Source organism: Lynx rufus, unplaced genomic scaffold (genome assembly GCF_022079265.1).
Source record: "Lynx rufus isolate CCGP_SWC_20201006 ecotype Redwood Valley unplaced genomic scaffold, mLynRuf1.p SCAF_3, whole genome shotgun sequence".
NCBI classification, from domain to species: Eukaryota; Metazoa; Chordata; class Mammalia; order Carnivora; family Felidae; genus Lynx; species Lynx rufus.
The window spans coordinates 154,214,689-154,229,544 of NW_025814845.1; positions in this window are offsets into that span (position 1 = coordinate 154,214,689).

Consider the following 14,856-nt stretch of genomic DNA (forward strand, 5'->3'; position numbering starts at 1 on the left):
AAGTAGGTTCATTGTGTGACTTCACAGGGCAAAAAGCTGAACACAAAGTGAAGGCTCATCAGTGGCACCTCTGCACTGGGGAATTCTTCCACCATTTACTAAAAGAATGAAGTGGAGCTCAACCAGACTACTGGGAGGGTTCTCCATAAGGTGTTGTGCAGTGGTGATCACAGGATGCAAGAGAGATGCTATGACCACCGTTTTATAAAACAGTGCTTTTAAAAATGCATGCTTCTGCAGGAAAAGACCTCTCTGACCTCAGGCGCAGCAATTTCTTACTTGACACATCCCCAAAGGCAAGGGAATTAAAAGCAAAAATGAACTATTGGGACCTCATGAAGATAAAAAGCTTCTGCACAGCAAAGGAAACAATCAACAAAACTAAAAGGCAACTGATGTAATGGGAAAAGATATTTGCAAATGACATATCGGACAAAGGGCTAGTATCCAAAATCTATAAAGAGCTCACCAAACTCCACACCCAAAAAACAAATAATCCAGTCAAGAAATGGGCAGAAAACATGAGTAGACACTTCTCTAAAGAAGACATCCGGATGGCCAACAGGCACATGAAAAGATGCTCAACGTCGCTCCTCATCGGGGAAATACAAATCAAAACCACACTCAGATATCACCTCACGCCAGTCAGAGTGGCCAAAATGAACAAATCAGGAGAGGATGTGGAGAAATGGGAGCCTTCTTGCACTGTTGGTGGGAATGCAAACTGGTGCAGCCACTCTGGAAAACAGTGTGGAGGTTCCTCAAAAAATTAAAAATAGACCTACCCTATGACCCAGCAGTAGCACTGCTAGGAATTTACCCAAGGGATACAGGAGTGCTGATGCATAGGGGCACTTGTACCCCAATGTTTATAGCTATTCAACAATAGCCAAATTGTGGAAAGAGCCTAAATGTCCATCAACTGATGAATGGATAAAGAAATTGTGGTTTATATACACAATGGAGTACTACATGACAATGAGAAAGAATGAAATATGGCCCTTTGTAACAACATGGATGGAACTGGAGAGTGTGATGCTAAGTGAAATAAGCCATACAGAGAAAGACAGATACTATGTTTTCACTCTTATGTGGATCCTGAGAAACTTAACAGAAACCCATGGGGGAGGGGAAGGAAAAAAAAAGAGGTTAGAGTGGAAGAGAGCCAAAGCATAAGAGACTCTTAAAAACTGAGAACAAACTGAGGGTTGATGGGGGGTGGGAGGGAGGGGAGGGTAGGTGATGGGTATTGAAGAGCGCATCTTTTGGGATGAACACTGGGTGTTGTATGGAAACCAATTTGATAATAAATTTCATGTATTAAAAAAATAAAAAATAAAAAAATAAAACTGAGTATAACCTAAAAAAAAAAAATGCATGCTTCTGTAAGTAAGATACATGAATATGTGTCAGGGTCAAAGAATACCCGGGTGAGGAGAAAACACGGAAGGATACATCCCAGGTTCTCAGCACAGATGGCCTTGGACGTTCTGGTAGGGCAAAGGAGGAAGACAGGAAGCTGCTAGAGCAACAGCAAACCAAAAACACGGAGAGGAAAGACTGGCCACACCGCTTCACAAAGCATATAGGTGACTTCCGGAAAATTACGTATGGATGTGGTTATATGTAAAGGGATTAAATTGTTAAATATTTCCTTTAAGGAGACATGGAAGAATGCAATAAATTCCAGAGATTTGGTGGCTGAACATTTAGCAGTGCCTCTCAGTTTCTCCAAGGCCATATAATTAACGATTTGAGGAGAAGACTTCTTCCTAAGGAGAAGCAAAAATGAGAGAAAGTCAAACAGACAAGGGTCCGCTCCCCTGCATGCCACGAAGAGTAAAAGCTGATGTGTTCAGAGCGTGACAGCATTGCAGCTACGCCTCTCAGGGTTCCCGCGGTCTCAGCGTGGTTAATAATAGGGTTTGGAACACACTGAAGGTCATTACTGCTCGTGGCAGAGCCACTTTTCTGATTGCCAGCCAAATGGGAAAAGGAGAAGACAATTTACAGCCCTTGAATGCCTGTGGAGGGCGAGGCGGCCACTATATCGTTTTGCGTATGAGGCTACAAAGTTTTTAACCTAATGAAGGCTGGTTTGGGCGAAAAGAGTATACGAATTATTTGGAAGGTTCACACGTGCATAAGATTTGTAGGGTAAGCACCAAATGGCTTTTAATGAGCCAGAATTCTTTGAAACAGTGTCAAGAGAGCTGTAAAACAAAAGAATCCTGTAAACACCGAATATCCACCAGAATAACAAAAGCCATATCTGTGTTGAAAATTTGACTACATGAGCCCGCTTTCGCTGTGCTATAAATCCACTGCATCTCCAATATGCCTTTCTCCCTCCTAAACGCTACGTTTGCTTAGCTCCTTTTTCAGATCTGTGCCGTCAGCTTAATATTTCTACACGCGTTTCTTATTAAGGTAGCGTAGGCTCTAAGAACACCTTACCCAGGGGCTGCTCCTTCTACGGGGGCTGGGATCCTGCTCACTTGTGTTTCCTTGAGGACTTCATTCCAACGGCATTCCCTTCCTGTGTTCTAATCATTCCCCTTAGTGCCCCAGAGGGCTCCCTCCATTCCACCGTTCAAATGTTCTTCCTGATGCCAAGCCCCTCTGCGGCCACCACCCTATTTGTCTGCTCAGCAAAACGTCTCAAAACAGAAAACAAAATAGCAAATCCACTCCCCATCTCTGTCATTCGCTTAGAAAATTTTTTTTCGAATGTTTATTTATTCTGAGAGAGAGAAAGAGAGAGGGAGAGGTTTAGAGCCAGAGCAGGGGAGGGGCAGAGAGAGAGGGAGAGAGAATCCCAAGCAGGCCCCACATTGTCAGCACAGAGCCTGATGTGGGGCTTGAACCCACAAACCTGAGCTGAAACCAAGAGTCAGATGACCAACTGACTGAGCTACCCAGGCGCCCCTAGAATTTTTTTTATCATGGAAATTTTCCTCCTGGTTATCTCTCTTGAGTTTTGAAATCTGTATAATAGCTTCCCTATTTTTTAAAAAGTGCCATCGAAGGGGCGCCTGGGTGGCACCGTTGGGTTAGTGTCAGACTCTTGGTCCTAGCTCGGGTCATGATGTCGCAGTACATGAGTTCGAGCCCCAAATCGGGCTCTGTGCTGATGGTGTCCAGCCTGCTTGGGATTCTGTCTCTCCTCTCTGCCCTTCTCTCTGAGAGAGTGCTTTCTCTCTCTCTCAAAATAAATAAATTTTTTAAAAAATGCCATTGAAGAAACAAGGCTATTTGTCTTGTGAAAGGACTGAAACTCTGGATTTAGCAGATTGCTGCTTCTTGGTGTCATTGACTTTTCCCCTTTATCTCCCCCATTTCCTATAGAGTGATCGTTAGATCTAGAGGCACAATGCAGGATCAGCCTCAGGGGCAGGGTTGTGTACTTCTGATTGTATCACTGGAGGCACGTGACTTCCCCTTTACATTGATGAGAGATCTATCTGGCATAAAGTTTCCCACCAACCTTTCCCTTGATATTTCAATACAGTTTGTACAGGAAAAGCATGGTAAATGCTTGGTTCTTCTCCTTTACTTACCAAGTTTAAGGATGAGTCCAGCGTCCTACCAGCCTTCAGTGAATACCTGATATTTTGCTGTTGTTAGTTTCATATGATCTCAAGGAATTTCATATATTTGATGAGTTTTATTCCATTGTCATTATTCTTTTCATACTCAAACTATCCTATCTCTTGCCAAAGGGAGTCTTGAAAATATCTTTAAAAATACAGTAATTTTTCGAGCAGTTTTAGATTCACACCAAAACGGAGGGAAATGTACAGATTTCCTGTATACTCCCCCACCCCCACCCCCACTCACACACACACACACACACACACACACTTTTAAGGCCAATGGGAGTCTTTTCATGTTGGCTCCTGTGTCTTTTTGACATGACCAGAAAGCTTGGATTTCTTCCTTGCTTTCTAGAATAGTAAGATTGAATTAACCATTCAGGAGCCCAGGCTCCTTCTAAAAGGAAATGTTATTTAAAGGCTATAATCCAGGGTCTCCTGCATGGCTTAGTCAGTTGAGTGTCTGACTCTTGATTTCAGCTCAGGTCATATCTTCCGGTTTGTGAGATCGAGCCCTCCCGGTTTGTGAGATCGAGCCCTGCATCAGGCTCTGCGCTGACAGCATGGAACCTGCTTGGGATTCTCTCTCTCCCCCTCTCTCTCTGCCCCTCTCCCGCTTGCACACTCTCTTTCTCCCTCAAAATAAATAAGCTTTAAAATAAATAAAGGCTACAATCCAAACAGTGGGATACCATTCCTCCTGAGTTTTTATTGATTTTAGGTTTCCAGGGGATGCCTGGGTGGCTCAGTCAGCTAAGTGTCTGACACTTATTTCAACTCAGGTTATGATCTCACGGTTAGTGAGTTCCAGCCCCACGTCAGGCTCTGTGCCAACAGTGCAGAGCCTGCTTGGGATTTTCTCTCCCTCTCTCTCTTTCCCTCCCCTGCTCATTCTCTCTCTCTCTTTCTCAAAATAAAGAAATAAACATTGACTTTAGGTTTCCAGCCTCAGCAGACACATCTAGGAAATATTTCAGCACGTCTGAAATATTTCTTCTCAGAAAAAGAAAATAAATCATGAATTCATATTGATATTCCCAATTCAAATTAAGGTATTAGGTTTATACTTTCGAAGTATAAGACATATTTCTCTTTCACTGAAAATCTTATTTTCTAAAAACATTAACAATTATTTGCTTTATCCTAAATATACACATAAAGATATTTAAAAAGTGTTATCACTAAACATAAGGTTATTGAACATGACTTAAGATTTCTTTGCTGTTCTTTTTTGTGTTTAGGATATGCCAGTGAATAATCACAATCAAATGTGTGCCAAGCCACCTGAAAAATGTTTTTCCCGTCTTTATGGCTCTGGGACCAACCTGATATACATGTACTCGATTCACTTACTTTTGTTTCTTTTCAGTTTTGTAGGAATGGCTTCTTTCTCCTCATTGACTTTTCAACACCCTCAACTCCACCCTCACTACCCACCCACCCCGAATCTAGCAAAACTGCTCTCGGGCCACCGATGGTCCCCTCGTTGCCAAAGCCAGCGGCCGCTTTCACACATCTCTTGTTTGATGGCTAAGGAACATTCGACTCTTGATCTTTCTCTCTTTAAAGCCTTCTCTTCTCCAGCTTGTGCAGAGCTCACCTCTCCTGGTTCCCCTTCCCCTTCTGTCACTCCTCCTTTCCTGGATCCTCTGCCTCCTCCTGGTCTTGAAAGGCTGTAGTGCCTCAGGGCTTGTCACAGACCCCTTCCTCATTGCCAGCCTTCTCTCCTGAGGTGAGCTTCCTGCAGCCTTCAGTCCCACCTGTAAGTTCAATCCCCACTGTGAACATGAAGCCCACTCTCGCCGCTGAGCTTCGGAATTGTGCATTCAGGGGACACCTGGGGGGCTCAGTCAGTTAAGTGTCCGATTGATTTCGGCTCAGGTCATGATCTCACAGTTGTGAGATCAAGTCCCGAGTGGGGCCTGCTTGGGCTTCTCTCTCTCTCTCTCTCTCTCTCTCTCTCTCCCTCTCTCAAAATAAATAAACAAACTTTAAAAAACAAACAAACAGGAGCTCCTCAGTGGCTCAGTCAGTTAAGCTTCCGACTTCAACTCAGGTCATGATCTCACGGTTTGTGAGTTCGAGCCCCGTGTTGGGCTCTGTGTTGGGCTCTGTGCTGATAGCTCAGAGCCTGGAGCCTGCTTGAGATTCTGTGTCTCTTTGTCTCTCTGCCCCTGCTCACTCTCTCTCTCAAAAAAATAAACATTAAAAAAAAACATAAACAAACAAAATCATGCATTCAGATTCCTATCTAGCATTTCCACTGGTATGTCTCATGAGTAAATTTAATATTTCTAAACCGAAATTAGAATCTTCCCCTCGAAAACTTTTCTTTCTATATTCTCATTCTGATTGAATGACCCTTCCATTCACCAAGTCGTTTAGCCAGAAACCTGTCACCCTTCCTATTCCCTCCCTCCCCACACGCAATCTGTTGGCAATTCTGTTGATTTTATCTCCAAAAATGTACGTTGAATTCATCAATTTTTCTTTGCTGCTGCTAGCCCCATCTCAGTCCAGGTTTACCTCACCTGATCCATTTTGGTAGCCTTCCAGTTGGCCTCTTGCTGCCATTCTTGTCCACCATCCCATCTCCTTTAAAAACTCAACTCAAATAATGTCACTTCTCTTTAAACCCTGTTATCATAACTTAAAACCCCTTACTGTCGCTGCTTGGACCTACATGATGTGCCCCAGTGTCCCTTCAATCTCATCTTGTACCTCTCTTCTTCTCTTGCTGAGCTCCAACCACACTGGATTCGTTCCCCAATCATCCGGGCTCTGTCTTGCCACCACGTTCTCACGTATGCTCTCCTGTCTGGTCTTTCCTCAGTTTTTGTCATTCTTCCGGTTTCTGCTTAAATACCTCTTGCTCCAAGAGGTCTTTCCTGCCTGCGCTAACACCCACCCCATGTTTAATTTATGTGGGCGATGCATACTTTATCACGTTTGGCACATGTATACATTATATTTAGTATCTGTCTCTCCCATAAGACCATAAACATCTTGGGAGTAGGGGCCATTTGGTTTTTGTTTATCAGTTAATATATGTTGGCCGATGAATAAATTTAAGAGTTTCGAATACATATTCCTCAATATTTGGCTCTAAGTACAAAGACCCATATCAGACTTCTCTACAAACAGCATATTCATCGTCTATCAGCTATGCCCAGTCAAGTAAAGCAAATCCTGGGTGCGGCACCTGTGACATCGTAAACGCTTGATGAAGGACTACTGGACTGTTGGAGGAAATACACAAGCTTTCTTATTTCTTGCAGACTTTTCATTTAGTCCCCTTACTTGGGGGTCTAAATCCCTATTACTTTAGAAACAAAAATAGCTTATATTTGAATCTGACTTTGAGCCTGTGTTATACATTCTTTTATGTATTCTTCTTAACCACAGTCTGGAGGCGGTATGATTATCTCCATCTTACAGAGGAAAAAAGTAACGCTTAGATTACTTAGATTAGCCAGGTCTCCCAGCTAATTAGAGACAGAGCTGGGTTTAAAACCCATTTTTTGTTCCACTACACAATGTATGTAGCCTCCTAATGAGAAGCAGCACAGAAGGTGCCCCTGATCTCCTAAAAAGCCACAGTTCATCGCTGTAAACCTTTTGCTTCTCCAATACTGAGCCCTTCCCCCACTGTAAAACTATAATGAACAAAAAGCATTCATTCAAAACTTTGCTCTCTTCATTTGTGCTGACTTCATGCATTTCTCTTTGCAAACCAGACTTAAGGAAATTCTGTTGCATTGTATGGGTATCCCTTGCTTTAAGAAAACCTGATTTTACATGAAGATTTTAGTGTTTCAAATTTCAGGAATTAAAAAGTGAAAAAGTCCTTAAACATCTTTTTAAAGACTTTTTTTAGTCCTCAGTAGACTCAAAGGTAGAATTCCCTTAAGTAATGAAACAGGCTTGACACATTCAAGGCAACTATTCAATCCCGTGGGCACCCTCACCAGAACATACAAGATGCCTGTCATGCATTGCCTTGTTCTGAGTCTGAATGTAGAAGCTTCTGCTCCTACAGACCTGTAATGAATTTGCTGGGGTTACTGTCTTTACTCTCTCTTCAGCATATAATAAAGGAATAATCTGCTGCTTTGCAGAATAGTTTGAGGACATTATATTCTAATTCTAACCACAAAGAAATGCAGATTTCCCCCTCTTTGGCATTTTTCTTTTCAAAAAGGTTGCTTAAAGTGGTACTTAAAAGATAATTCTAGCTTGCTAAATTTAGGGTGTGGAAAAAGTCCAAAATGAGAATATTCCGGGGGTAATTGTGCAAGAAATGTTAGTATGTGCAGTAAGAGGAGGATGTCCTACACTCTGGATGTATTTCTCCCCTCCCCTGCCCCTTCTTTTTTCCTCGACACTAGCATAACGTTGAGCAGGGTTAAAAGTTACCAGGGGCAGTGAAAAATTCTTTACTCACCCCATTTTAAATATAAAATGACCTGAGTCGTTTCTAAAACCACCCTGAAGTCAGAGCTTCCCTTCAAAATTTATCTGCAAGTTATCAAAAAGTGCATCTCTTCATATTCAAGGCAGATTTCTGGTCATTCTCCATTCAGCTGGAAACAGAGAAGCTAACTGTAAAGTGTAATATAAGAAGTGTACTGGAATCTGAAGTTTGCTTTCAAATGCATTGAAAACAATACATAGATTGTGGATAAATGGATAGATACGGGATAAAAACAAATATAACAAAATGTTGATTGTGGAATACAGGTGGTTCACGCTGTAATTCTTCAACCTGAAAAGGAAAATGGTGGCAGGTCCCGAGGTTAATGGGGGCTGGCACCTTAGCCTGAGATGGTGTCAGTGGAGGAAGCTGTGTGGGTTGGGCCCTTAACGCCTCAGCAGAGGCCTCTCAGACTGCAAACTGGGCACCGGGACTGATAGATATGGAGTCTCAGAGCCCAGAAAACAGACGGATCAGTGGTTTCATAGGGTGTACAGGGGATGGGGTTAGAGGGTTGATCTGCGTAAGACTCTAAGACTCCCGAATAATTCGGGGAGGAAGACAAGCACGGTGTGTACGGAAAGATGAGGAGAAAGTTGGTGGCTCAGGGTCGAAGGCAATTTGAAGGGAAGAAAACAATGTATTTCTGGAATGACTTTGTCATGGAGATTCATGCTTACAACATAATTTGGAAGACCACCATTAAGTTGCTTGCCCCTATGTCTTTACCCATGCACATTTAAAATACGCCAGTTTCTTCCTCATGGGACTTTTTATAGCCTCTCTGTTTTTCCGCAGACATAAAAATCTGAATAAAATTATTCAATAGAGATTTGGTCAATACTGAAGAACATTGAAGAAAGTGGAGAGGATGCTGAGTATAGACATGCTATTGCATTTTGGATTTATTGGGATTTTTACTAACTTATGCCCAACTTGACATCCACTGTGCTTCCAGATCAGTTTCTATCAGCTGAAGTAAACCTGTTGTTTCCTTCTTTTGGTTTTGGATGTAGTGGCCCCTCTCATGTTGCATCATGCCTTTATTTTTTTAATTCATTTTTTAAATTTATCTTTTTTATTTGAGAGAGAGAGAGAGAGAGAGAGAGAGAGAGAGGGCATGAGCAGGGGAGAGGGAGAGAGAGAATCTTAAGAGAGAGAATCTTAAGCCCCCTGATATGGGGCTCGATCTCATGACCCTGGGATTATGACCTGAGCCAAAATCAAGAGTCAGATGCTCAACAGACTGAGCCACACACACACCCCTGTATCGTACATTTAAAGTCATCATAGATTCTCTTTGTGTCTTAGAGAATATCAGCCACTCAGCCACCTTCTTCTTCTTCTTCTTTTTTTAAAGCAGAGAAAAAACCCTTCATTTCTATCAATTTAAAAAGTAGGAAACATTCTTCAAGCAAGATAATCAAAACAGTCCATAACAATTAACAGGAGAGCATGTACAGATTAGACTACAGATTTAGATACTTTGAATTAAGCATGTATAACCAAATCAAGAGGGCTGACAACTTTTGCACTGAGGAAAACCAGTGATTCATCATGAACACACAACTTATGGGAAACTGAAACTGACTTTTCGCAGGACAGCAAACCAAAGCGACAAACTGTCACTTGCTTAGAGAACAGCTTTGAACATGAAAGGGGTCACAGTGAAACATCATTGTAATGCACCAGTGTCCCCAGAGATCTGTTCATCTCTAAAACAGGGGTATATACGGGGCATCTGGGTAGCTCAGTTGGTTAAGCATCCGACTTTGGCTCAGGTCGTGGTCTCACACCTTGTGAGTTTGAGCTCCGCATCAGGATCTCTGCTGAGAGCCCACTTCAGATCCTCTGTTCCCCTCTCTCCCTGCCCCTCCTCCACTTGTTCTCTCCCTCAAAAATAAATTAATAAACTTAAAAGAAAATTAAAAAAATAATAAAACAGGGATATATGAAAATCAGTACTACAAATTCTCATAAAACTAGAAAAACCCTCTAAGCCCTAACACTTTGGAGATTACATAAAGACTGTTTTTTTTTTTTTCCCTTCCCTTTACTCTTCTCTAAATTAAATACAAATCAGGGGCACCTGGGCGGCTAAGTCAGTTAAGTATCCAGCTCTTGATTTCAGCTCAGATCATGATCTCATGGTTTGTGGGTTCGAGCCTGCGTCTGGTTCTCCACTGACAGTGTGGAACCTGCTTAGGATTCTCTCTTCCTTTTCCTTTCTCTGCCCCTCCCCCACTCACACACTCTTTCTAACAATAAGTAAGCTTATGGGGTGCCTGGGTGGTTCGTTCGGTTAAGTGTCCGACTTCAGCTCAGGTCATGATCTTGCAGTTTGTGAGTTCAAGCCCCGTGTTGGGCTCTGTGCTGACAGCTCAGAGCCTGGAGCCTGTTTTGGATTCTGTGTCTTCCTGTCTCTCGGCCCCTCCCCTGCTCATGCTCTGTCTCTCAGTAATAAATAAATGTTAAAAAAAATTTTTTTTAATAGGTAAACTTAAAAAAAAAATCTTCAAAAAAATAAAAAGCAAGGGGCACCTGGGTGGCTCAGGTCATGATCTCGCAGTTCATGAGTTCAAGCCCCACGTCAGGCTCTGTGCTGACAGCTCAGAGCCTAGAGCCTGTTTTGGATTCTGTGTCTCCCTCTCTCTCTGCCCCTCCCCTGTTCACACTCTGTCTCTCTCTCAAAAATAAATAAACATTTAAAAAATTAAAAAAACAAAATGAATAAATTAAATACAAAACAGTTTGTTTTTATTTAGTACATTTTTTTTTTAAGAGAGAGAGAGAGAGCAGGGGAGGGGGCAGAGGGAGTGAGAGAGAGGATCCCAGTCCCAAGCAGGCTTCATGCTCAGCACAGAGCCCAACTTGGGACTCAGTCCCACAACCCCAGGATCATGACCTGAGCCCAAATCAAGGGTCAGATGCTCAACCAACTGAGACACCCAGGCACCCCAGTATATTTCTGACTTACAACCAAAGCTTTGAAACGAAGAAAGGTTTCATGAAATGGAAATAGACCCACATCAACTCTAGGGAGAATCTCAAGGATCGCTCCTTGGAAAAGTTTTAAAACAGGAAATTTTATTTCCATGATGACACTGTATTTCCTTGAATACCTAATTATTACCAGGAAGGAATGCATATCCATGCCATCCAAGGGCTCTCATTCTTTTGGAAATGTTTCACCATCTCTCCATCCCCCACCTACTCCCTCCCTACCTCTGCTCCCAACACACAGACACACAGACAAACAGACACACACACACACACACACACACACACACTCATCAAATTGGGAGAATTTCCTGAAGCATACAGATAATGGCATTTATTTTGGCAAGAATTCTGCAATTTGTCAAAAGAAAGATAAAGTATGGCATTTATGAGCAATTGTAATTATAGTATTTCTCAACAGATGCAGGAAGTAGATTTTTCTTCAGAGTTGAAATATGGCTTCATGGTTTTCTGCATCTGGGTCTTGCAACTTTTCATCTAGAAACCAGACCAGATCAGTTATTTGTGGAAAGAGATGATAACTTATGACTGTATTTTTTAAAAAGTCACCATTGCTAGGTTCTTCTTTTGAGACACCAAATAGACAAGGGAGTTACTAAAAATGCAGGGGAATTGAAAAGAGCAATTCCTACTAAGAACATAACTTGGCCTTATGAATTGCCTCTCTGGCAAATTAACTGTGGCAAGAAAAGATACTGTCTTTTAAATGAAAAGTAATTAATGACATTCATCAGGTGGATACAAATGTCTCCAGAGATCCTATAACCCAGTGGAGTGCAGGTGAGATACATGCCCTCTGTATATACAGTGTGCAACTACCACCAGGACCACCTGAGTGCCCATTTCTTGCCTCAGCACCAGAGCACCAAAAGCAAAGACTCCAGGTACAAGCAAATAACACTGTTTTACCTATTAATTAGAATGGGGAACTCAAAGAAGGAAAAGGTACAAAAAAGGCGCTTTTGAATTTCCTGGTTGATCCCTATAGGGACACGAAAACACACGATTAAGTAAACAGGATGATTTCAGGGTTTTTTTGTTGTTGTTTATTTATTTATTTTGAAAGAGAGAGAGAGAGAGAACGGCTGGGGAGGGACAGAAAGAGGGAGAGAGGGAGAGAAAATCTCAAGCAGGCTCCATGCCGTCGGCGTGGCGCCCAATGCGGGGCTCGATCGCATGACCCTGGGATCACGACCTGAGCCAAAATCAAGAGTCAGATGCTTAACCGACTGAACTACCCCAGGTGCCTCTGATTTCAGTTTTTATACAAAGATATCAACTACCTTCCTTGGACTTAATGAGCATATATAAATATTAAACATTTAGAAATTCAGAGCTGGTCCCTGGGGTACCTCACACCATCATCTTGGTATAAATCTTTAGTAATTGGTGGTATCTTTTGAACCATTCATGACAATCATGGGCCATCAGGAGGGGTCTGCAGTGGCTTTGGTGTGCTCAGTAATATCAGAGAATAGGCTGGGATGAAGAAAAAAAGGAAGAGGGAGAAAAAAGGAATGAGAGAGGAGAGAAGAAGGATAAGAAAAATGGGCTGATGGATAGCAGTGGTGGAGAGCGACAAAGACTGAGAACACCAGGAGCCACCAAAAACGTCTTCTTGTGTTCCTGGTGCTGGCAGCTTCCCTTTTGTCTACAGAGCACATACCCTGGATCGTTGTTGAGGCTGTCACATGGAGATAAGAACAGAAGCTACTTCAAAGCACAAAGGTGACATTGGCCATATCTCCCTGTTTACATAGTATTGTCAGTTTATCAAAGGAAGAATTAAATGGGCATAATTTCTTAGAGTAGGACCAGTAGGAATCCAGTGCTGTTGATGGTCTTGGGTCTGGAGGACATTGGCTATATATCAGCCCACACGACTGGTCATCATTTGACCTTCCTGTCTCTAATTTGGTCACATCAGTTGCTCTGGATCTGTCCATATGGCTTTGACAGAAGATTCACCTGTAGTGAGTAAGTGGTGTGGTCAAGGGCATCCATGATGTTATTCTGACACCCAGAGACAGAAGAAGAGGGTAGAATGGAAGATACAGGCTGTTGGGGGGGGGGAATGGCAAAAATGGGGAGGCAGAAAAGGCCCTAATGAGAATGGGCAAAGCCCCAGTGGGTAGAGGGTGACTTTGAGTTGGAATAGAAGACTTGAAGGGAGAGAAACAGGAACAGTAAGCCTCCATTCTTCAAGGCAGCCACTGTCCCAATCTGTCAAAGTCTGGGATGTTCAAATTCTGCTCTGAGTTTCTCTTTCCTATTTCAATTACCCATTTTGTGAATGGTGGATCGACGTATGATTCCTTAAAAGAAGTAATCTACCGTGGAGTTAAAAAAAAAAAAATCCAGTCCTAGATAATGGTAATCACACAAATCACTTGACAGTAATCTGGGGTTTGTGTCTTCCATGAGGGCGTCCGCCCAAGAGCTCATAGCACCTGCTACTTTCAGAATCTTCATGGAGAGCAGTCTGCCTCCAAAGCTGTTGTTGGTCAGCAAATCCAACGTTGAACTTAGCTGTGCACAATCTGTGTAAGTATGAGTAGGCTACTTAGGTGCTTTTCTCAACACTCTTTTCCTAATCCCAAACTCAGAGGGGGATATACAGAAAGGAGAGCAAAATGTATTTTATAAAAGAACACACTGAGGGGTAAGTGCTCGTTATCTTTCGATTGATTGGTGTTTGCTTTGCCACAGATCATTGGAGTTGGGATCCTGGTATATATGATTATCGCTCAGCTTCCTTCAGTTTTTTACTTTGTTTTTTGTTTGTTTGGGTTTAAGTAATCCCTATGCCCAACGTGGGGCTCAAATTTATAACCCCAAAATCAAGAGTTGCATGCTCTATCAACTGAGTCAGCCAGGTTTTTAAAAACCCATGGTTTTTACTTTCTTTCTCTTCCTTCCTTCCTTTCCTTAGAGAGCGCAAGCCTGCTAAAATCAAGAGTCAGATGCTCAACCGACTGAGCCACCCAGGCACCCCTTTTTGCTCTTTGAAACACGTTTAAGATTCAAATTCTTTTTCAGCAGTGGGAGCAGTGCTATCTACACTGTAGTTGCCTGTGAACATTTTGTGCAAGGAAGAAAAGCATTGGCTTAGCTTCCAAATGGTGCTCTGATCTTTTAAAAGCCTGATCCAAGGAACTTCGGGATTCTTACTCTATCGAGTCTCAGGTTCCAGTGCCACCTGGGACTGTCTCTCTCCCAGCCTTTCCCCACCTCAGCTTCACACTGACTCGCGTGCACTCTCTGACCCCCACGAGGCTGGTTAATCCCTGGGGTGCTTTTATCCAGGATACTCCCTCAGGATTCAGCTCAGGTATCCCCTCCCCACGGGTGAGCTTGCTCACCCAAAACACACCGTTGCTTTCCCAACGCAAGGAATGTCTTGCCTTCCAGCACGTGGCAGTGTCTAGCCCAGGTGATCTGGACACATTGCGCTGAGAAACAAGACCACACTAATGGGTCATGAATTTGGGGCTGGGACTGGGACTCGTTACTGCCATTCCCGTCTGATCAGTGAGAACATTGTGCCTGTTCGCCGCTGTGCACCGTAGTACCACCTACCTAGCTCCGAGGCATTTTTACCCCGTCATTTTGACGTCAGGACAATGCCATTCAAGTTTGTAAACACATTTTAGTCCCAACATTCTAATCAGAATATGCCAGCACTGGTAAATTCTCCCTAAGAGGAGGGGAGATGGCAAGGTAGGAGCATGTAGATGGTGAAGCCAACCTGTTAGACCACCTTTC